The sequence below is a fragment of the Piliocolobus tephrosceles genome, chromosome 7 (assembly GCF_002776525.5).
Source record: "Piliocolobus tephrosceles isolate RC106 chromosome 7, ASM277652v3, whole genome shotgun sequence".
Taxonomy (NCBI): Eukaryota; Metazoa; Chordata; class Mammalia; order Primates; family Cercopithecidae; genus Piliocolobus; species Piliocolobus tephrosceles.
The window spans coordinates 77,564,261-77,590,183 of NC_045440.1; the positions used below are offsets into that span (position 1 = coordinate 77,564,261).

Genomic DNA, 25,923 nt, shown 5'->3' on the forward strand with positions numbered 1-25,923 from the left:
CTAATTGCTTTCTTAAGGCACTACAGGGAAAGTGCTTAGTGTCTTTTCTAGAAATAATTTTGTATATATTTGAAGAGAGTTATTACATTCTCAGCCTTCATTCACTTTTTAGACAAAACAGTTTCACCTTTTTTAACTAACAGAATATTGATTCCAGAACTCCCACTTATGCTAGTGGTCTCTCCCTACATACTCTGCGCTCTAAATGTATGCTGACAAGGACTGAAAATGATGCACCAACTGTTTTTCCCCAGGATATCGTCTTCTTTTCTCTAGAAACTCTGTTCCTATTAGGATTACATTAACAACAACAAAAATAAAGTGAGCAATTGGACTCCCTCATTTTATTGTTAATTTACTGAGTTTGCTGCTAACAAAAATCCTCTAATTCCTTTTACCTGATGTTCTTGTGTACTAATTTTCTACAATCTTTCAAGGTTCATTTTTCAAACTTATATTCTTGCCTTTACATTTAATCCAGAAAATCATTGTAATTTTTTAATGCTAATTCGGTCTTCTAAGGCTGTTCTCACACACTCTCTCCCACTCTGGCTCTTGCTCTTTATCTCTATCTCTGTCTCCATCTCTCTCAGTCTGGGGCCATCCTTTAATCTGCTTCTGTTGCACGGGCCAGGGAGAAGGTTGGAGCTCTGCAACCTGCCCCTAGAGACACTCCCAGGAGGATTTGGATACACCAGGGTGTTCCAATTTAATATTGTCAGCCAGCCAGCCAGCATCTTCTTTTCTGTGGGACTATAAGTAAATGCATTATCAAGTAACTGCTAATACTGAATTACATTTTCTTTATGCAGAGCAATTAGTTTGCCATGAGTTGGAAAATATATTTATCTATCTAGGACTATGTACTGAATTATTGTTTAATTGTTTGAAAACTAGTGCAATATATTTCAGAACCTACATTTTTAGGATCAGGCTTATCTAAGATATCTAATTCATTCTGTCCCCAAACTCTACACCTAAAGTCATCTTAGAAAGGCCTAAAATAAATTACCCTGGAGATGTACTTATATCAATAAAAATGGAGATGATATCCTAAAGCATGAGTACTGCATATCTTCTAGATTCTGTTTAAGAAGAATCACAACTTGGATGTAGAAAGCTGTAGAAAGTATGAGAAAAATTGTTGCCATCTGATAAAAATGTCTTTCCAGGTAAAGTAACTTAAAAACCGTTTCCACATTTGGAGGAAATGCTGCCTAAATCAGAATAAATCAACTTCTCTTTGAAATTGACTTGATTTAGAAATGTTATTGTGATAATAAATTATAGCTTTCTCCCAGCGTGTAAGACCTTATAGTGGAAATCTGGAAGCCACAATTCTGTCTTGTGTTCAATATTATTTTCTACTGGGCACTGGCCAAAAATTCATTACAGCTTAAACATAGTTAATTTATTTCTACCTACCTCAGGGTATGTTACAGTAATTAATGGGGGCAGAAAGATTAACTGGAGCAGAAAGATATTACAAAAATCATATATTTTATTTTGATTATATGTTTGAACCATATTTACGTATTTTATTACTCGTTTCTAAATTATCTATATTTTATAGAATTTTAGAATGCTATTTTATATTCTGAAATGGAATTCCTGCTGAAAACACTAAGTAAATTCAACATTAAGACAAGTAAAATAAATAATATACCATCTAAAATATTTTATCATTTGTTACTTGAGCAATTGTAGTAAAATCACCAGAGAGGAATATGTAGTTGCAACCATCCACTGTATTTTCAAGATGCTCAGCAACCACGAAATGAATTTCACATCAAGACCATAATGAGAAAAAAGATTCCAGAATAATTTCCTACTTCTTGAATTGAATGTGAATGAATAGAGAAGGCAGATCATTTCTAAAAACAACATCTCATCCAGTGAACTGAATCCTTACAATCTGTGTATTAGGAATCAACATTTGAAAAATTATGCAATCATGTTGACATGTTCAGGCGATTTTTATTTTGAATATAGTCTATTTCTTCCAGACAACAACAGCCACCACAACTAACTTTTCCATTTTTTAAAATAAGTTGAGTAATAATAGCAACACTCCCAAGTGAACAATCAAGACCTAAGAGTTTTGTTATGAACCAACTACCAGAGAAAACGGTAAGATTTGTGTTATGTTTTTTTTCCATCTTCCAGCAGGTCATTTATAATTATGGCTATTAGCTCTGTGACCATCCACCAATAACTTATCTTCTGATAACCCTTTGATTCTTTAAATATAGGATTTTACTTCTTATGTTATTCAAAATATGAGTATTGAACTTAGCACCTTGTGTTCTGGTTAATTATAAATATCGTCATCTTTCCTGATAGATTAGAATCAAGTTGTGTATGTTCTGACTAACAACATGCCATTTCACCTCTATAAGCCCCACTTTCTTATTCACAATGTGTGGATAACAATCTTTTCAAATAAATGACACTGAATCCAAAGATTTTGTTAACAAAACTTTTAAAAGGATTAAATAAATATATAACAAGGGAAATAAAGAGGTTCTTCTTTAACACACCCCTATGTTTTATTTGAAATATAAATACAAAAATAAGTTAGCCTCACATTCAAGCTAAATAATCCACTTGGTGTTCAGCTTAAAAATATGATTTCCTGAGTAGGTTTCATAGAGTTTGTTGCCAATTAGCTTGATGCCATTTCTGTCCGTTTCATGTCTCACTGAATCCAGTAACTATTTTTAGGCCTTGATGGTCTACAGGGCTAGTGCTCAGAAGCAGCACAGGTCTGAAGAGGGGACAACAACCCTTTACTTGGTAGGAACCACATTGTAATTGAAGATGAGGTTTGAAGGGAAGGAGGAAGTCTACTGGAGTTGTTTTTGCTTGAAGAGTTGTTTTTGCACACAATGCCACACACACTCCGGTGACAATTTTGGAATGAACACCTCATGCTAATGCTGCTTTTACCATTTTCTTAATTTTACATCAGAGACAAACAGCCCCTTAAACACTATAGCTTAAAGACTCTTTTGACTTCCCTATATATCTGGGTTTTATCTGTTGTGCAGAGCGGTAGCATCTTTGCTGACTGGCAAGCTTTTGTTCAGTGTTGCAGCTTGGATTTTACATCTAGAAAAAAAAAAAAAAAAAAAAACCTGTGGTTTTTATAAATCATTTTATTTTTAAAAAAAGAAGAAAACAAACATCCTTCCTTCAGAATTCTCCTTTTCAAAATAAAGCCTGCAAGCCAATGGTAGCAATGCCTTCAGTTTTAAGGCAACTTGTACAGGATATGTCTGTCTGAAGAATCTGTCATCTCAGCTTAAGGAACTTGTGTTTTGTGGCCAACCAAAGAACATTGTGTACCCTGAGCCTTGTTAGGAAACACATTAGGTACTGCTTGATTTATTTTAAACCTAATTTTAAGCAGGGAAATCAGGTTAGATTTAGCACTTTACTATAAATTATACTTTCTGCATACATAGATGAAATTAATTTGGGGTGGGGGAATTTGAGCTAAAATACATATTCCAAAAAGTTTGCAAATTCCGCTTTTGATCATTTAAAAGAGAAATACAGTGTCGCATTAAACCTTTAATCAGAAAGACAAAAACTAAGAAAAAAATATTAACATCTTCTATGGATCAAAATAAATTTTTCACATATTAAAAAGTTTCCCTTCCCAATTATCTTACTGAACTGACTGGTAAGATTTCTTCCTTTGTTCTGAAATATGTCAGAATCTTAGAGAAACTAGATCAATAAGAATATATCTACAAATGTATGCGCACAAAAAAAACATAAAGAAATATATGTAACATTATATGTGTATAATGTTCTACATGGGCTAAATGCAACATAAGATATTCTTCTGGTAAAATTGTTATTCTAAACCCTGTCAGCCTTTTAAAAATTTTATTTTACTTTTCATTTGGAAACAGTGTAAACCTTTACATAAACGTTGCAAGAATGGTACCTGACTCTCGTTATCTTCAGTGTACTCCCTGATTTGCTCAGCCCCATGCAGGTTACCAACACAGTCACAGTATTAGCCATATCCTGGGCTCCTCCCCATCAGTGCATTGACTGCACTGACCGAATCCTTGACCCAGACCAACAGGAAGTAGAAAGGACCATACTACCTTTTAAAACATCATTTGAATTATATTGAGGAATGTCAGGCGTTTCCAGATGTGCTCTAGCTGAGTCTTCTGCTTCAAGACAAGATTGTGCAATCTCCATTTCAGACATTTCCCCTTTCCTTGTAAAGTTCTAAGAAAAAAAGTCCCCATCAGAACTTCATACAAACTATCAGCTCTACGTTACTTTTCAAATGAAGCACCATGAAGTTTGTGAAGTTTCATATTTCATGGCAAATTCTATTTCTAGTTTTCTCTCACAATCAGCAACTATAGCAAACACTGAGTAGAGGAGGGAAACCTGAGGGAAAATATAGGAAAATCAATTTTATCTCCTGCAATTAGAGAAAATAAACTCTATGGAATATTCTGCTTTATTGAATTGGATCTGAATCATCAAATGAAATACATTTTATCTATTATATCTGGCTTATTTATAGAATGTGGTTTATTACATTATACAGTAACTGGAAGGTATTGTGTGAGTCATTTAGCTACTCACCAAGGTTCATTTAGTAAAAGACCACCTCTGTTGCTCTATGTGGTATGATAGAGACTTAAAAAAGAAAAATAAATTTTATAGCTATTATCAGTATTAGTCATAATGCCCCTTTGTTGTGCAGGAGAAGATATTTTATAGAAAAACAAACGAAGTCAGTGACCTAAGAGCTAAATAATTTGCCTAATGTCTCAGCAAGGCTGAGCAACAGAAGATGAAGGTGTCCGGGATCCTCTTCTGGTGCGCAAACCAGTGGAATGCATTGTTCTCATAAATGCATATAACTGATAAGAGGCTCCCTACCCCCTACCCCCAGAACACAGAAAGACACCAGTTAAATGCCTTTCTGGGTGAAAAAGGTCTCTAGGGTACAGGCTATTTTCTTATCCTCCTATGATAAAGGGACCATTTGGATGAATTAAGACACCTTAGCATTCAGAGAAACCTGCCAAAAATAAGAGAAAAGAGCTACCCGGCTTAACATTTGTTCTTGAATAGGGAGGGATGAAATTGAGTGTTCAGTTACTCAGAAACTGTATCCCAAATGTAGGGAGTGATGTTTGTCCCCAAATAAAGTCATATGATAAACACATGTGCTTGTAAAACAGCCCACTCCAAACCACGCACTGAAGTGAAAAGAGGGTTGAAGATATGTTTTATTTGATGAACCATACACAAATCTTAGTATATGTTCACAACCTCATTAAATATATAGAAACCTTCTGAAACAAACCAAACATGGTCACAAACTTCCTGAGCCTATTTTGGGAAATAGAACTACTGGGCAAGTTAAGTTTCAGGCCACAGATGAACCACAAAAGCCACAAGTATGGCTGAATGGGTAAATTTGGAAACCCATAGTGCTGAGCCTGGGATATTCCTTGGGAGGCTGAAGGCTGAGAAGCAAGCAGTTACTCAGGGAATTACTGTATTTGACCACATATGGCACATCTGAAAGTTGAAGCTACAAAATTGTCACGGATGTTTTTTTCTATAGCCTAATCTCACCTGTGGCTAAAGATAACTAATACAAAATTCTGCTGGCTAGGCAGAAAAATCAAATTTTAGCTCTATAGATATAGATATAGATATAGATATAGATATTTATAGACATACATAGATGATATCGATGCAGATATAGAAAGATAAAGATATACCTGGATGTGGTGGCTCACACCAGTAATCCCAGCAACTCAGGAGGCTGAGGAAGGAGGATCGCTTGAGCCTAGAAGTTCAAGACAAGACTGGGAAATATAGTGTGATTCTCTATCTCAAAAAAATCTAATAAATAAATAAATTAGCTGGCTGTGGTGGCATGTACCTGTAGTCCCCGCTACTTGAGAGGCCAAGGTGGGAGGATCACTTGAGCCCAGGAGTTTGAGGCTGCAGTGAGCCATGATTGCACCACTGCACTCTAGTCTAGGTGACAGAGTGAGACCTTGTTTCTAAAAAAAAAAAAATGGGATTAAAAAATATAGAATGCACATATATACATATATAATATACATATTTCTAAATAGTATATAAATTCTAGAACTGTACTAATAACGCCCCAGCATTTTTAAATGTTTCAAAGTAGCTTTTCTTTAACTAGTGTTGAGTATCTCCGTAGGTATAAGGATATATTCTTGGGGATTCAAGGAGTCTCAATTTTTTCAATGTTAGGTTTAGGTTTTCATTGCTGTGATAACCTTTAAAAACAATACAGAATATTCTGGATCGTCTGGAGGATCCCAAACTGCCATTTGATTTGTGCTTACAAATTGATGCCACATGGTATTTCTGAAGGGAAAAAAAGAAATAGCTTCAATATATAAACCATGCATTCACCCCCAAATGAAGGCCAAATGCTGTCATGATTTACTGTACAAAAGAAATTTTCACAGCAGTTCCCAAAGGGCAAATTGGGGTGAACTGAATCATCACATAACGCAGGGTAATACAGACCTAGCAGTCCGTGCCACAGGGAAGTCAGTAAAGGCAGTTCTTTGTGCCAGAGCCCTGGCTTCCATTCCTGTAACATACTTGGAACATTCGCTAAGGGTAGAGGGAATCCAGAAATGACCACCAGCATCAGGCATCTTGTAGGACATACTTTCCAGAAGGCTCTAGCAAAGCACATTTTCATGTAATGGGGGTATAAAAAGAACCTCACCTTTAAGCACAGTACAAAATTGTAAAATAGCAAATTTGGGTAGAAATAGCTAAAATGAAAGAAATATCTTTGACAGAGGCTTTGTAATGCAAATTAGATCTCTATTTAAAAAGTCAATGTGCAGCAATTATAAATCGGAAGACTGAGAACTTTCTGAAAGTGTGTATTCGTTTCTTCCTATTCCACTCAATAAGCAAAGTCTGAGCACCAGTTGTGCCGAACAGTGAAGCATGGTCCCTACCCTTAGGGTACTTACATTTTAGGAAAAGAGACACAAATAAAGAGATAATTTTAATATAATTTGGGTGCAGTGGGAGATAGAGAAGAACACTTTTGCAACCTGATGCAAAAGCAGGACCAAACAATCACGGAGCAAAGGAGGCCCCCGTGGAAGCACATCAAAATGAGGACTAGCAGTGGAGTCACGGAATTCAAGTGATGGAAGAAGAGTATCAGACCTAAATCTGCAATAGAGACACTCTCTTAGTGCGAAGGGATTGGTCCTTTTGTTAAAACACCATGCGGGTATGTCATCGTAGGTCACTGCATATTCTTGATACATTGTACTTAATTCAGCTTGAGCTGCATTCTTTTCAACTCTCATCACATTGTTCTTCTTAGAAAGGTACAAAGTACATCAATAACTTTTTTTTTAATAGTGACAAATAATTCTAGCATCCTGCAGTGCTTCTAGTTATCGCAAAAGACATTGCAAAATCCTAAATACAATTTTCATTAATTTCAAGATTCAAGAAAAAAAAGGAAAGATATTTGTATAGGAAAATTATTTTTAATCCAAGGTACACTTTATTTCTTTAAAAGGGATGGAAAGTGCCCTACAGAGTCAGCTCAAGAATCAGAACAATTCCGAATGGAATTGTGCTAAACCTGTGAGAGCTCTGTGGCTTGGCTAGTTATTGGCATAGCCCAGACTACTAGACATATTTCTTAGAAGCTCCACTTAAGGTTTCGTTTTCGTGTAAGTGTAACTTATAAGTAACAAGAACTAAAGCATCTTCTTCCTCTGCTTTGAGGTCGATGTCACAAATCATCCAGAAAGCTGGGTCCAATGGGTCCATAAAGCCCGTTGTAGTTGCATGCTTACAGCCTTCAGCAGTGAGCCTACAGATCAGGAAAGCAAGCAGCAGCACGAACCCGAAATGTTACAAGCTTCAAAGTAAATTCTAAGTAATGGGATCATAAGCTAGAAGTACTCTAAGAATCTGAAGTTCAATAGCTAGGAGTCTGACATCTGGTTCAATATATTGAAAACTGTGACTTGTTAGTAATAGTAACTTTTCTTTCCAGCCCCACCCACATTCAAAGGATTCTATTGTAATTTAGACATAGAGACTCTTACAAATCCAGAGAAGAAGATATATGTGCAACATATAAAGTTCAGTTTTAATTGCAGTTTATGTTGGTGTTGGGCAGGAATTCTGCCTTCTGGAATGCTATTCAAACCAAACCCCAGACCCTTGGAGACTGTTCTGCTTTATTTATTGTTCTGCAATATCGCCTGCCTTTTCCCAGTGTTCTTTGTGCTTAGGAAATATTTTGTGCATGTCCCTTTTTTTGCAGCACAGCTGCTGATTTCAGTGAAAATGAATGGTGGAGTATTTATTCATGTATATAGTTGTTCTTTTCTTTTTGCATTCTTTAAGAATAAAATCTTATAACTTCATCCCCCCAGGTAGTGATAGAAGCCAGGCAGAAATTATTTAAAGGAAAAAATGAGATTAATATTTCAGTTTGAATGTCAAAAGCAGAGGGAACCTGGGCAGTATAAAAGGGTCATGAATTCGCAGGCAATATCATCTGTAGTGTTTTATCTTCATACAGAGCTAAAAAAAAAAGATTTTGAATTCACTTTTTAGCCTGAAATAATACTTCTAATGTAACTCACTATAAAGCAAACTGTTTAAAGCAAGATTAAATATTCCATCAGGTTTTTTACTTTCTTTGTATTTCATTCATCTCACCTCTTTCTTGAAATCTCATTTCATAAGCATGTTTTATTAATGATCTATTAATAAGCATTCACTTAAAACATGACTGATTAAAAAGTAGACTTGATTTTAAGTAAGTGTCCTGAAAGTGTTTCATTTATTGAATTCATTGAGGTTGAAGTTCTCATTTGTATAGCTAGAGGGTAAATTACAGATACTCATGCTTGTTTTATCATTATAATGAAAGCAGTACTGATATTTGCAACACTAATTAAAATTCTACTCTGATCCATATAAATGTAGTCTCTTCCCCAAATAGATTATTTTCAGATCTTTATATGAAATTTACTATATATGTATGTGATAATGAAAGTACCTATCTTTAGTGTAACATAATCAGGGTTAAGAGAAAGTAAAAATTAGGTTCAGACTTTTTAATACTGTGGGGTACATTTTTAGTACCCTACAGAGAGAATTAGTCACACGACTCCCATTAACTTTAATGGAACCTGTATGGGCAAATTGTATGCTTAAATTCAGAGGAAGTTAGCGTCTGTAGAGTTTACAAGTTCCATTTTTTCTCTTCGTACTTTTAGTCTGGGTTACTTTTACTTTCTCATGATCCAGAAGGAAGACAAGTCAATAAGAGTGATCAACATAAATGTTTACCAAGTTTTATAAGCCCCCGTTTTCTACACATCTGCCACGAAGTTAGAAATCTTCAAACAAAGCTTATAGCATTTGTGATTCCATTAGCAAGGAAATTCAACTATATAGCATGGTTTTTAAATATGAAAATTATAATTATCCTTTAAATATAATAAATATTATAATGTTTTTTTATTCTCTAGTGTGTAGTCGTATTTCACATTTGCATTTGCAATTACAATAGCAAAATCAGAAACTTTACAAATTACAAATATTTTCAAAATAACGTATGTTGAAATAAAATCATTGTATTACCATATTAGGTGTTTATATTTGAAATAAAGTGTGTTTGGAATTGTATATATTGATCTTATTAAAATATTATATATCACATTTAGGCACTATTGAGAAAGACAAGAATAGGCAATTAAAAATTAAAACATCCTCACAAGAGATAAAGGAAGCTAAATGTTCTTCACAACTATCAACGATATCTTTCTATAACTGTGAATTCAATCATCTGGCAATGTAATGAAATTATGATCAGTTAACAAATCTAGTCAAAAGTATTTAGAACTTATATTTACCACACAGGGGAAAAAAAGAGAAATAAGTGAAGATACTTCTAATGTCAACTCATTCAAGATGTTCATACCACTATTAATTTGTAAACAACTAAGAATCTCTCTAGTCTCTCTTCCTCCCATCAAAAAGACCTATTTGTATTTCAAGTTGTCCGGAAATTCACCATTTTAAAAAGTTAACCTTTTTTTTTTTTTTTTTTTTTAAAAGAACTCGGAATGTATACTTAAGAGAATTTTTTATTGTATATTATTTGGGCATCTAAATAATCAAAACAGAACTTCTAAGACAAAAAAAAAAAAACCATGATTTAATTGGGAATAAAAAGAAGACATGAATGATGACACCAAAATTAACGTCATAAGTTAATTTCATCTTGGACAGAAGTTTCAGAAAATATTCAAATCTACTCCTCATTCATTTGTTGAGCAATTTTTATTAAGCACCCACAATGTCCTTATACAACTTTAGGAAATGGGTTAGGTGATAGACAAAGCATACAAATGCCCTGTAATCTTGGATCTGACATTCTAATGGGAAAAAAAAAAAAAAAAAAAGAAGGAAATGAGAGGAGGAAAGACAATTTAAGATTGTGATACATACTAAAAAGGAGTTGTTGCAATTTTCACCAACTGAGAATGCAGTTATTTGATTTTATTTCTCTCCTCAACTTTTTCGATAACCCCCTTTTACTCATTGAAGTTAAAAGTAAATATAAATGTATCAGTAGATCTATATTTCATCCATCTCATTGTGCCATTTCCCTTAAAAGGCATCCACATATTCATTAAACACATCAATATTTGCCATGCTTCATAACATCCATGTTATGTGTTTGTCAACATTCAAAGATGCTCACTTTCATTGAAGTTTTTTAGTTCTTGCTGTTGTGGCTGAATGTGTTCCATCCAAAATTCAGGTGTTGTAACTTAACCGCCAATGTAACAGTATTAAGGGGTAGGACCTTCAGAAGATGATTAAGTCATGATTAAGTCATCAAGTCAGTGCCTTTTTAAATGGTCTTGCGAGGAGTTCTTCCCGTTTGTCCTTTTACCTTCTGCCATGTGAGGACAGTGTTTTTCCCCTTCAGAGGACATACATAGCATTCAAGATTTCATCTAGGAAGTAGAGTCTGGACCCTCACCAGACAATGAACCTGCCAGTGTATTGATCTTGAACTTCCCGGCCTCTAGAACTCTGAGAAATAAAATTTTGTATTTTATAAGTTACTTATTCTGTGGTATTTTGTTATTGCAGCCCAAATGGACTGAGCACCAACTTTTGCAGTTTTCAGTATTTTGGGTTTGTCCCCATGTCACCAAAGAAGTTCAACGACTGAAAACCCAAGACGGTGAAAAAAAAAAAGTCTTCAGAAGAGGTTAGTGAATGAGGATTTTTCTCCAAAGCAAAATGATTGTCATTTCATGGTTATTTCTCATTTTGTATGATTTTTCTATGTGGAGAACAAAAAAAGAGTTTGAAAGATAAGTTGGGTGTGAATTTGGCTGCTTGTAATTCTATGAAATTACACTGACTGTCTTGTCTTCCGTGTCAGACACTAAAACTATTACCTCTAACTAGCAAAAAAGATGCCAGTGCTTTTGTCTGTTATTTTTTCTTAATGCATAATTTATGTATGGCCCGTTTATTAATAACAATGAAGTGTTGTACCTGGAAATCTGCTCTCAAAAGAACAGAATATACAGAATCAAACTGAACATTTTCGTAAGACAGATATGATGCTTTCATTAAAAAAATAAAACTTGCCCTAGTTAATTCTTCTAAAATGTTGGAAAAAATCCAGCAGAAATTATTCAATTATTAAAATAACCATATTTATCACATTAAACAAGAATTTTAACTCTTCCCTGGTTTCTGATAAATCTCAAGGGAAATTAAACATAATGGCGTATTCTAGAAGAGGAAATATTTCAGTAAAGCACCATTTTTATTATTTCCTTCAATGCAGAGAAACTTTACTATTCATTTTATATATATTTCCCTTGCCTAACATAATGATGCACCATATTGTAATGATAATAAAATCTATACTAGCCAGCAATTATGAGGTAATTAATATTCATGAGGCAATGTGTTGAACATTTTGTACATATTTTTGTCATTTAATCTTTGCAAAAATCCAACAGTTTTGGTACTCTTATCGTGTCACGTTACCAATAAAAAGAGATTAAATATTTTGCCAAAGATCTCTCTGTAAGAGAAAGAGCTAGTATTTAAGGTTAAGTATCTGACTCTAGAACCCTACTACTTTCTACCGCCTTGTTTAGAGAAGATACTCAAAAACACATTTACATTAAATTAAAATCTTGCTAGATTTAGCTGTCTTGAGATAAGCCATTAGAAGATGTAAACTTTGGCTGGCTGCAGTGGCTCACGCTCATAATCCCAGCACTTTGGGAGGCCGAGGAGGGCGCATCAAGAGGTCAGGAGATCGAGACCATCCTGGCTAACACAGTGAAACCCCGTCTCCACTAAAAATACAAAAACAAAATTAACCAGGTGTGGTGGCATGGCCTGTAGCCCTAGCTAGTGGGGAGCCTGAGGCCTGAACTCGAGAGGTGGAGTTTGCAGTGAGCCGAGATCGCGCCACTGCACTCTAGCCTGGGCAACAGGGAGAGACTCTGTCTCAAAAAAAAAAAAAAAGAAGAAGAAGAAGAAGAAGAAGAAGAAGAAGGAAAAGAAGATGTAAACTTCTGGATACGTGTCTGGTGTAAAAAGTAAAATATTAATAGATTAAATAATTCTATCTATTCCAAATGTTCTAAACCTTGTAGAAGTCTTGAGCTACAAAGGATTTCAGCAGGCATTTAAAGTCAATCCCTTCAATTTTCAGAGGTGGATCCAAACTCTTCTGGCTCTACACAGGTGATTTAGTTATTGAGTGCCATGTAGCTTGCTAATAGCAAAGTCAATTTGCTAATTTTCATGCAAAAAATTAATTATGCCCAATTGTTTTCATTTATGTATTTATTTGGGAGTGATTTGCTTATACCTGCATTATTACCTGTATTAGCTTTATATAGTGTATTAGTCCATTTTCCACACTGCTATAAACACATACCCAAGACCGGATAATTTATAAAGGAAAGAGGTTTAATTGACTCATGGTTCAGCATAGCTGGAGAGGCCTCAGGAACCTTACAATCATGGCAGAAAGCAAGAGGGAAGCAAGGCACCTTCTTCACAACGTGGAAGGAAGGAGAATGAACTCAGGAGGAACTACCAAACATTTATAAAACCATCAGATCTCATGAGAACTCACTCACTATCATGAGAACAGCATGGGGGGAACCACCCCCATGATCCAATTACCTCCACCCTGTCTCTCCCTTGACATGTGGGAATTATGGGGATTTTAGGGATTACAATTAAAGATGAGATTTTGGGTGGGGACACAACCAAACCATATCATGTAGTATGACAGGCATGTAGTAAGGTCTCTCCATTACCCCTACCTCCTAGTATCTATGCCTTTGTGTGACTTATTTCCTTTGAATGTGGATAAGACTTGTAACTTATGCTTTTACCTAAAAGAATGTAGCAAAGGTGGTGTGGTGGGATGCACATTATTACTTGTATGTAATCATATGTATATGTTACATAAGATTATAGCTTTCATTTAACTGTAGTGTCTCTCTCTCTCTCTCTCTCTCTCTCTCTCTCTCTCTCTCTCTCTCCCTCTCTCTCTCCCCAGACACACACACATACTTACTTTACTTTCTGGCTTTTATGAAGCAAGCAGCAATGTTAGAAGGCATATGCAGCAAGGAATTAAGGGCAGCCTCTAGGAGCTGAGAAAGGCTTCCAGTCAACAGCCTGCAAGGATCTCCAGTTGACAACCAGCAAGAAAATGAGGCCCTCCATCCTGCAACCACAAGAAAATGAATCATGGTAGTAACCTAAGTGAATTTGGACGTGAGTCCTTCCACAGTCAGTCCTTCATAAAAACCCAGTCCTGAACAAGACTTTGACTGCAGTCTTTCACAGAATTCTGCTAATCCATGTTCAGACTCTTAACCTATAGAAACTGTTAGATAACAAACGTCTATTGTTTTAAGCCACTACATTTATGATAACTTGCTGTACAATAGAAAAATAATACATGTACTCAGCCTTATTATACTAGGAATCTAACACTGATTTTAATTATTGTCAAATAATTTAGCTGGTTAATTTAAGTTGGTTTAGCTGGTTAAGATTTAGCTAGTTTTTGTGTACTCAGAGGACCTGAATGAATATATCTTGAATAAAGGAATGATAATATATCATTATACAAAATCAACAAAGAAGAGGTAAAACCTGATTATGATTTAACTGTATTATCATTTAATTTTTTAATTTTTTTTTTGCCTGACAATTGCACTTTTTCTTTTATTTGTGTGTAATAAAGAGAGCATTGTAAGCAAAAATAAAATAGCTTCGGTTAGAATTTCAACATTAGAAAAGAAGAAGAAATTACTTAGCCTCTACAAATTTACTAATGTGACTTTCTACATCTGCGGTGTGTACGTTGCAATTATAGCTCTTTCTATAACTTTAGGGTCAATGCTATGAGAAGTCATCAGTGAAGCTTTTGTACAGTCATTTCCATGTTTAAGATCATTAAAAGAACTGCTTTTGACTTCGTTCTCCATTTCAAGAACTCTAAATCACACTTGAATGGACATTTACTTTATTCCTATGTTATTCAGGCATTCTAAGAGGCCTACTAAATGGCCTTCAAAAGGAAACAAACTGTAGAAAGCAGATATATGGATTTGAGTGTTCAATGAAAATGCTGGCCTATTTTTAAAATGTGACTACTCATAAAATTAAGATACAATGGAATTATTTCTAGGGTTAATATTTGTCATTGACTGTAACATTACTAAGATTATAGGCAGATGAAGTGAAATACAATAGTCTTTAAAATAATCTTGATTTTAAAAAGCCATGTCTTAATTTTGTAGCCTTCAAAAAATTGCCATATTGTTTCCTTTCTAGACATCAAAGATATCTGGAGACATGGCCAATAAAGCAGATCTTGCTAATATGAAGAAAATATAAAATCATCCTGTTTGCTTCACTTTATAGATGAAGATATTGAAGTACAAAAAGAGGCTAAACCAAGGACAAAAAAAGTGGATAATGGCAGAATAGCACTAGAAATCTCTTCTGAGTTTAAGTAATGAACATAAGCCTCTAATTTTTTTGTGCATTTACCAGAACTTAGTAACTGAGTCACAGAGGTAGGATATATCAATTATTTATTCCGTCTTGTCTTAGACTACAAGAACCTAGCTTTGAGAAACATTCACTTCTCCATATAATGTTATACTTTCTGATGCAGCATGGATACCAAGTAAAGATTAATAAAAGTAAATTTGAAGCAGTGATTTTTGAAAAGAATCTCAAGAAATTATGATTTTAAAGGAGTAGGAATATATTGTGTCAATATATCAAGTAATTTTTGAAAGGAGATAGGGTATTTATTCATTAATGAATAGCCGGCATAACTCAAAAGTGTTTGCTGAATCTAAAGCATTAATTTCTGTAGTTTTGAAAGGATCTAGTTACTACTCATTGTTCTACCCACATATAATGGAAGCCACTATATTTTTTAGACAGAAATTTGAAAAAAAATTAAAATTTAAAAAGTAAAATTTAATCCTAGATCATGTGTAACACACGAAAGAGTTCAAAGTTTATTTCTGGGTATTATTAATTATGTACCAGTTTAGGATTTTATAATCTCTGTAAATGTTATGTGTACAATATTAGTTGAAAAGTTTAATAAAATTGTGGCAACTTTAATTAATTTCAGAAAATTCAAAATAGTCAAATGTCATCAAACTTCAACTGTTTATTTATATTTAAAACTAAAAATCATTGAATTTTAATTTTTTCTCACTCCAGAATGCAATATTTTATTTTTCTTACCTATTTGGAAACAAAAAGAGTAAAAGTAGATAGAAAAAAAAATTAATGTTATTCTTTTTTAATGTAACTTTTGGAATACAAAAGTACCTTGGAAAAACTGAAGATAGCATTTTACTATTATACTCAGTAGTCTAAAAGAAGACCTCATGAGATAACATGGTTCAGAGGTGCACAACAGAGTAACAGTTAAAATAAAAAAGTTTTTAAATTAGGTAACTTATTGATTTTCACCAACTTTTATTGGTTGGAGTGTGTGAACTTCGGAACTCTTTATAGAACTGCATGGTTTTCATATTCGTTATGCCTGCATATATGTGTATAGATAATTTCTATGCCTTGCACCAAGGATATGAACTGTGTAAAATTACTGTAGGAAGTTGTAAATGATGTATGAAATGAGAAATCTTTGCCCACTGGCAGTACATGGATAGAACAGAGATGGTGATGTGCAATCGCTTCTCTGTCATTTTTCATAGTATTCATCTTATAAAAGGCAGAACATATCAACAAACCTGAAGTGTCAAACACGCATACTAAACAATATATTTCATTGCTCCTTTTTAAAATCCTACTTTTTTTCTTAAAAACCAGTTTACAAAAACCTTTGTGCTCAAGGTAAATATGAAAACTTCTACATTAATGATTTCATTACCCATTCAAAAATCTTAAATGCAAAAAATTCTAAATAGTACCATACATATGTGCCTTTACAGTTAAATTCAGTATTGAAAGTTTCCAGATTTGTCATCCAAGGTACACCTTTTTGTCAGGACATAATAGAAGCTTTATCTGTAATGATTAACATATAACTATTTAAAAAAATCTGAGGGTAGAAGTGATATTTTCATTTTGTATCTTGATGTCTGAAAGACTTCCAGATTTCACCCACTGTTTACTGGCACAAGGAACAGAATCAACATTGTCCTTCTAAATTGTTATTAATCTAAAATTATTGTGGCTGACTTCTCAATCTCGCTGACCAATCTTCAAATCAGTTGCTTAATCAAACAATTGAGGTAATTAAACTTTTGCATATTCAATGCCATCTTGTCACAAAGTTCCCAGTACCAGGAAAACAAACTTGAGAACAATAATTAAATGACAATACAAATGGTCTTCCAGATTCTGGATTGGCTTGTAAGAAGTTTAGAAGCCACCACTACATCCTAACAACCAGCCAAAAGCTGAACAAACTGAAAAATTAACACTTCTGAGAGCCATATGACATGTGAGATCACAGGGCAAACCTCTGCCTCCAAAATTGGAGAGACCAACAGGCAAATACAGAGAATTAAAATTTAGGGAAGAAGAAACCCACATGCTGAAACCTCCACAGGAACCAGTGCTGGGGCAGGAAAATCCTATCTGTAGTTGACGAATTGCTGGAGATTCAGTGAAAACAAGCTTGAGAGAGAAAAACTCCAGGGAGATCCAGTCAATAGGTGAGAGAGATTTATTTATTATAGCAGTGCTATAAATACATTATAGTAATATAATAATATATCATATTACTATAATTTATATATTAGATATAATGTATATATAATAATATAAGTAATATAATAAATGCATCATAGCATTCATTCTATTATATATAATGTATATGTAACAATACAAGTAATATAATAAATGCTTTATAGCATTTATTATAACAGCACTATAATAAATGATTCTGGGAAAAGCGGATAACTAAATGCAGAAGAATGAGACCCCTATCTCTCACTATACACATAAATCAAATCAAAGTGAGTTGAAGACTTAATGTAAGACCTCAAACTATAAAACTACTAGAAGAACACATTGAGGAAATGCTTCAGGACATTGGTCTGAGGAAAGATTTATTGTGTAAGACCTCAAAAGCACAGTCAAGCAAAGTGAAAATGGACAATTGGGATTATATCAAGCTAAAACGCTTCTGGAAGGCAAAGAAAACAATCAACAAAATGAAGAGATAACCCACGGAATGGGAAAAAATATTTGCAAACTTCCTATAGGAAAAGGAATTAATGGCCACAATACAGAAGGAGCTCAAATAACTGAATAGCAAAAGAAAAAAATAAAACAATAAATAGATTTAAAAATTGGCAAAAGATCTGAACAGATATTTCTCAAAAGAAGACATAAAAATGTCTAACAGGTATATGAAAAATGTTCAGCATCACTAATTATCATAGAAATGCAATCAAAACCACAATGAGATATCTCACTCCAGTTAAAATGACTTGTATCAAAAAGAGAGGTTATAAGTAGATGCTGGAAATGACATGGAGAAAGGAGGACCCTCAAACACTGTGGTGGGAATGCAAATTAGTAGAATCACTATGGAGAACAGGATGGAGATTCCTCAAAAAGCTAAAAGTAGAACTACCATGTGAGCCAGCAATTCCACTACTGGGTATAAGGGAAAATAAAACAATATATCGAAGAGATATCTGTACTTCCATGTCTATTGTAGCACTGTTTACAATCGTCAAAATACGAAATTAACCTAAGTGCTCATCAACGAGTGAATGAAGTATGGTATTATGTACACCATTTTACTCAACTGTTAAAAATAATAACATTCTGCCATTTGCAGTGACATTGATAGAACTGAAGTTGACTATGTTAAGTGAAATAAGCCAAGAATAGAAAGAAAAATGTTGCATGTTCTCAGACATATATGGAAATTAAAAACTAAAACATGTCTCATAAAGATAGAGTGGAACAGTGATTACCAGAGACCAGAAAGGGGAATAAGATGAGGAGAAAAATAATTAAATGTACTTATTACCACAGAACCTCACGCTTACAAATGGTAAAGATGGTAAATGATATATGTATATTTTATATTTTAAATGAAGTAAAATTTAAAAACACAAATCTAGAACACTATACTCAGTGAAGTTATCTCTTAAAAGTGAAGGAAAAATAAAAACTTTTTCAGACAAACAACATTGAAGACATCTGTTGCTAGTAGACCTGCCTTGCAAGAAATTTTAAAGGTACTTTAAACCAACACTTCGGGAGGCTAACGTGGGCAGTTCACGAGGTCAGGAGGTCGAGACCATCCTGGCCAACCTGGTGAAACCCCATCTCTACTAAAATACAAAAACATTAGCTGGGTATGATGGCATGTGCCTATACTCCCAGCTACTTGGGAGGCTGAGGTAGGAGAATCACTTGAATCCGGGAGGCAGAGATTGCAATGAGTCGAGATCACACCAGTGCACTCCAGCCTGGATGACGGAGTGAGACTCTGTCTCAAAAAAAAAAAAAAAAAAGAAAAAGAAAAAAAAAAAAGTCCTTTAGAAAGATAGAAAATATTTTGATTTTAGGTCTTATACTTAAGTCTTTGATCCATCCTGAGTTGATTTTAGTATAAGGTGAGAGATGAGGATCCAGTTTCATTCTTCTACATGTGACTTGCAAATTATCCCAGCACTATTGTCCTTTGCCCACTTTATGTTTATGTTTTTGTTCACTTTATCAAAGATTTGTTGGCTGTAAGTATTTGACTTTATTTCTGGGTTCTCTATTCTGTTCCATTGGTATATGTGCCTATGTTTATACCAGTACCATGCTGTTTCGGTAACTATAGCCTTGTAGTATAGTTTGAAGTTAGGTAATGTGATGCCTCCAGATTTGTTCTTTTTGCTTAGTCTTGCTTTGGCTCTGTGGGCTGTTTTTTGGTTCCATATGAATTTTTGGGTTGTTTTCTCCCAGTTGTGTGAAGAATGATGATGTTATTTTGATGGAAATTGCATTGTATCTGTAGATTGCTTTTGGCAGTTTGGTTATTTTTACAATATTGATTCTACCCATCTATGAATATGGGATGTTTTTCCATTTGTTTGTGTTGTCTGTGGTTTCTTTCAGAAGTGTTTTGTAGTTTTCCTTGCAGAGATCTTTCACGTCCTTGGATAGATATATTCCTAAGTATTTTATTTTGTTTGTAACTGTTGTAAAAAGGGATTGAGTTCTTGATTTGGTTCTCAGCTTGGTCGTTATTGGTGTCTAGCAGTTATCTGTGAACATTAATTTTGTGTCTTGAAACTTTACTAAATTCATTTATCAGACCTAGAAGCTTTTTGGATGAGTCCTTAGGGTTTTTTAGGTATATGATTATATCATCATTGAAGAGTGACAGTTTGACTTCTTCTTTACTGATTTGGAAAGATTTATTTCTCTCATCTGATTGTTCTGGCTAGGATGTCCAGCACTATGTTGAATAGAAGCAGTGAAAGTGAGTATCCTTATCTTGTTCCACTTCTCAGGGGGAATGCCTTCAGCTTTTTCTCATTCACTGTAATGTTGACTGTGGTTTTATCATAGATGGCTTTTAAAAGCTGGTTCTTAGAAAAACCATACCTATATGTATGTCCATTCTAAGCCAATTTTGCTGAGGGTTTTTATCATAAAGTGATGCTAAATTTTTTCAAATGCTTTTTCTGTGTCTATTGAGATGACCACATGATTTTTGTTTTTAATTCTGTTTATCTGAGATATCACATTTATTGACTTGTGTATGGTAAGCCATCCCTGCATTGCTGGTATGTACCCCATTTGATCACTATACGTTGTCCTTTTTATATGCTGTTGGATTAAGTTCACAAGAATTTTTTGAAGATTTTTGAATCTATGTTCATCAAGGACACTGGTCTGTGGTTTTCTTTTTCTGTTATGTCATGTCCTGATTTTGGAATTAGGGGGATACTGGCTTCATTGAAAGATTTAGAGAGAATTCCTATTTTCTCTATCTTTTCGAATAGTTTCACTAAGATTGATACCAATTTTCTTTGAATGTGTGATAGAATTCAACTGTGAATCCATCTGATCCTAAACTTATTTTGTTGACAATTTTTTTATTACTGTTTCAATGTTGCTACTTGTTATTGATCCATTAAGAGTTTCTATTTCTTCCTGATTTAATCTAAGAGGATTGTGTATTTCCAGGAATTTATATTGCACATCTCTGTATTTTCTAGTTTGTGCACATAAAGGTGTTCATAGTAGCCTTGAATGACTTTGTGTGTGTGTGTGGTATGGGTTGTAATATCTCTTGTTTGATTTCTGATTGATCCCATCTAATTATTTGACTGTAATTGATCCAAATCTAATTATTCAGATCTTCTTTCTTCTTTTCTTGACTAATCTTACTAATGGTCTATTAATTTTATTTATCTTTTTAAAGAATCAGCTTTTTGTTTCATTTATGTTTTTATTATTATTTTGTTGGTGTTATTATTATTGTTTGGTTTTACTTCAATTCCATTTCGTTCTACTCTGATCTTTGTTATTTCTCTTCCTCTGCTGGGTTTGAGTTTGGTTTGTTCTTGTTTCTCTAGTTCCTTGAGGTGTGATCTTAGATGGTCTATTTGTACTTCTTCAGACTTTTTGATGTAGGCATTTAATGTTATGAGCGTTCCTCTTAAAAGTGCTTTTGCTGTATCCCAGAGGTTTGGGTAAATTTTGTCAGTATTATCATTCAATTCAAAGAAATTTTAATTTCCATCTTGATTTCATTGTTGGTCCAAATATCACTCAAGAGTAGATTATTTAATTTCCATGTGTGTACATAGTCTTGATAGCTCCTTTTGAAGTTAAGTTCTAGTTTTATTCCACTGTTTTCTGAAAGGACACATGATATAACTTTGATTTTCTGAAATTTATTGAGACTTGTTTCTGTGACTTATTGTATGATCTATCTTGGAGAATGTTCCATGTGCTGATGAAAATGATGTATATTCTGCAGTTGTTGGGTAGAATGTTCTGTAAATATATGTTAAATCTATTTGTTCTAGGGTACAGTTTAAGCTCATTGTTTCTTTGTTGACTTTCTGTCTTGATGACCTAATGCCATCAGTGGTGTATGAAAGTCCCCCACTATTATTATGGTGCTATATGTCCCATTTCTGAGGTCTAGTAGTAACCATTTTATAAATTTGGGAGCTCTGACTATAAATATTCTAGAGAATAACATCCATTAAAAACTCTTGTAGACATTGACTTAGGCAAAGAGTTTATGACCAAGAACCAAAAGCATATGAAACAAAAACAAAAGTAAATAGAGTGGCCTAATTACACTAAAAAGCTTCTGCACAGCAAAAGAAGCAATCAGCAGAGTAAACAGACAACCCACTAAGTGGAAGAAAATCTTCTCAAACTATGTGATATGGTTTGGCTTTGTGTCCCCACCCAAATCTCACCTTGAATTGTAATAATCCATACATGTCAAGCACAGGACCAAGTAAAGATAATTGAATCATGGGGGTGATTTCCCCCATACTGTTCTCATGATAGTGACTTCTCACAAGATCTGATGGTTTTGCAAGGGGCTCCCACCTTCACTCTGCTCTCATTATCTCTCCTGCTGCCCTGTGCCTTCTGCCGTGATTATAAGTTGCCTGAGGCCTCCCCAGTCATGCAGAACTGTGAGTCAATTAAACCTTTTTTTAAAATAAATTACCCAGTCTCTGGTATCTCTTCATAGCAGTGTGAGAGCAGACTAATACACTATGTATCTGACAAGAAGTAATATCCAGAATCTATAAAAAACTCAAACAAATCAGTAAGAAAAAAGGAAAACAACTAACTCCATCAAAAGGTGGGCAAAGGACATGAATAGACAATTCTCAAAAGAAGATATTCAAATGGCCAACAGACATATGAAAAAAAAATGCTCAATATCACTTATTATCAGGGAAAGGCAAATTAAAACCACAACGAGATAACACTTTACTCCTGCAAGTATCGCCATAATTTAAAAAACAAAAGTAATGAATGTTGGCATGAAAAGGGAACATTTATTTATACTGCTAGTGGTAATATTAACTAGTATAATCACCATGGAAAACAGTATGGAGAATTCTTAAAGAACTAAAAGTAGAACTACCATTTGATTCAGCAGTATCACTTCTGGTATCTATCCAGAAGAAAAGGAGTCATTATATGAAAAAGAAACTGCACGTGCATGTTTATAGCAGCACAATTGGCAATTGCAAAAATATAAAACCAGCCTAAATGCCCATCCGTCAGCAGTGAATAAAAAAATGTGGTGTGCATGAGTGTGTGTTTGTGTGTGTGTGGAGGATGTGTGTGTATATACACACATGATGAAATACTACTCAGCCATAAAAATGAATGAAATAATGTCATTTGCAGTAACCTGGATGGAGTTGAAGACCATTATTCTAAGTGAAGCAACTCAGGAATAGAAAATCAAATATTGTATGCTCTCACTTAGAGGTGGGAGCTAAGCTATGAGGGCACAAAGACATAAAAATGATATAATGAACTTTGGGGCCTCCAGAGAAAGTGTGGGAGAGGAGTGAGGAATAAAATGATACACATTGGGTACCTTGTACACTGCTTGGGTGACGAGTACACCAAAATCTCAGAAATCACTCTTGAAAAACTTATCCATGTGACCAAAAACCATGTGTTCCCTAAAAACTATTGAAATAAATAAAAACAGTTGAGCATACTTTTAAGAAGTGTTCAGAGTAGATTTTAAATAGTCTCACCACAAAGAAAGGATAAATATGTAAGGAGATGTGTGTGTATGTGAGCGTGTGTGTGTGGTTAATACCCTGATTTGCTCACTTTACAACATATATACGTATCAAGGCATCACGTTGTACTCCATAAGCATATACAATTATTATTTGTCAATTAAAAGGAAAAGAAATTCTCTGTCACCAATGCATAGAACAGTACTGATAACCAAGTCAAAAATTGATTCAGAAGAATTTGATGCTTCATTTGAAGAAGAAGTACTAGATACAATTTATTTCCCTTATGTATATGTACTTTACATAAAGCATTTAAAAGAGTGATCTGTGATACAATCTGTGTCTAAATATGTTTAAATACCAATGTGTATCAAATAAAAATTCTGTTTAAACAAAGAAAGAAATAATATATGTCATAAACTTGAATCAATATAAAAAGAGCATTGGAGAAAGAATAAGTGAAGGTAAAGTAAAAACTTGGATATTTCTTATTTCTAAATAATCTAATAGATAACATTTTGCTCAAAATAAAGAAAGCAACAATACATTTGATTATGTGTGTGTGTGTGTGTGTGTGTGTGTGTGTGTGTGCGTGTGTGTGTTTATATACAAGTGAAGTGAATGGCTGCAGTAATACAAGGGACAAGAGGAAGAAGTTAGAATTATAAGATATTTGCATTACCCATGAAGTTGCATAGTGTTCTTTTAAAGTGCATTTTGATTAGTTATAAACATATATTAGAATAAGGGCAACCTCTTTAAAAAGTAAAACATAAAGAAGTATAACTGATATACTAAGAAAGGGATAAAAATGAAATCACATTAAATGCTTAATTAAAACCACACACACACACACAAAAAGAAAAATAGTGGAAGACAAAAATAGGAACAAAGGACAAAGTTAAAAAATAGAAAACAATAGCAAATATGATAAATATCAACCCAAGTATATTAATAATCACCTTAAATGTCTATAATCTAAGTGCACAACTAAAAGACAGAGATGGCCAGGCATGGTGGCTCACCTCTGTAATCCCAGCACTTCAGGAGGCTGAGTCAGGTGGATTGCTTCAGTCTGGAAATTCAACACCAGCCTAGAAAACATGGAGAAAGCCTGTCTCTATTTTAAAACAAACCAGACATGATGGCACACAAGTAAATCTGTCCCGATTTGCAGATGATGCAGGTGATTGTCTATGTAGCAAATCCAGAATAATTAACCAGAAAAAGAAACCGTTCTGGAACTAATAAGTAATTATAGCAAGGTAGCAGGATACAAGGCACGTATACAAAGTCAACCACTTTCCTATACACCAGCAGTGAATAAGTGGAATTTCCAGTTAAAATCAAAATTCTATTTACCCTAGCACCCCTGAAAAGTTAAAAATTTGAGCGTAAATCTAACAAAATATTGCAACATTTATTTGAGGAAAACTACAGAACTCTAATAAAATCAAGGAAGTACTATAATATATGAATGGAGAGACATTTTTGTGATCAAGTATAAGAAGACACCAAAATAGACAAATGGGATCTAATTAAACTAAAGAGCTTCTGCACAGGAAAAGAAACTACCATCAGAGTGAACAGGCAACCTACAGAATGGGAAAAATGTTTGCAAGCTACCCATCTGACAAAGGGCTAATATCCAGAATCTATAAGGAACTTAAATTTACAAGAAAAAAACAACCCCATCAAAAAGTGGGCAAAGGATATGAACAGACACTTCTCTAAAGAAGACATTTATGCAGCCAACAGACACATGAAAAATTGCTCATCATCACTGGTCATCAGAGAAATGTAAACCAAACCACAATGAGATATCATCTCAAGCCACTTAGAATGGTGATCATTAAAAAGTCAGGAAACAACAGATGCTGGAGAGGATATGAGAAATAAGAATGCTTTTACACTGTTGGTGGGAGTGTAAATTAGTTCAACCATTGTGGAAGACAGTGTGGCGATTCCTCAAGGATCTAGAACTGGAAATACCATTTGACCCAGCAATCCAATTACTGGATATATACCCAAAAGATGATAAATTACACTACTATAAAGACACATGCACATGTATGTTTATTGCAGCACTATTCACAATAGCAAAGACTTGGAGCCAACCCAAATGTCCATCAATGATAGACTGGATTGAGAAAATGTGACACATGTATACCATGGATTACCATGCAGCCATAAAAAGGGATGAGTTCATGTCCTTTGCTGGGACATGGATGAAGCTGAAGCTGGAAACCATCATTCTCAGCAAACTGTCAAAGGACAGAAAACCGAATACCGCGTGTTCTCACTCAGAGGTGGGAACTGAACAATGAGAACACTTGGACACAGGGCAGGCAACATCATACACCAGGGCCTGTCACGGGGGGGGGGGGGGGGGGGGCTGTGGACTGGGGGAGGGATAGCATTAGGAGAAATATCTAACGTAAATGACGAGTTGATGGGTGCAGCAAACCAACATGACACATGTATACCTATGTAACAAACCTGCACATTGTGCATATGTATCCTAGAACTTAAAGTA

General features: G+C 34.3%; 1 long non-coding RNA gene across 1 annotated transcript in view; it reads right to left on the bottom strand.

The window, feature by feature from the left end:
* Nucleotides 1-25,923, bottom strand: part of LOC111535719 — a 73,825-nt gene that overhangs the window by 1,331 nt on the left and 46,571 nt on the right. The window contains exon 3 of the long non-coding RNA XR_003309604.1: nucleotides 4,125-4,254. This is a non-coding gene — a long non-coding RNA (uncharacterized LOC111535719). The remainder of the gene's footprint in view (nucleotides 1-4,124; nucleotides 4,255-25,923) is intronic.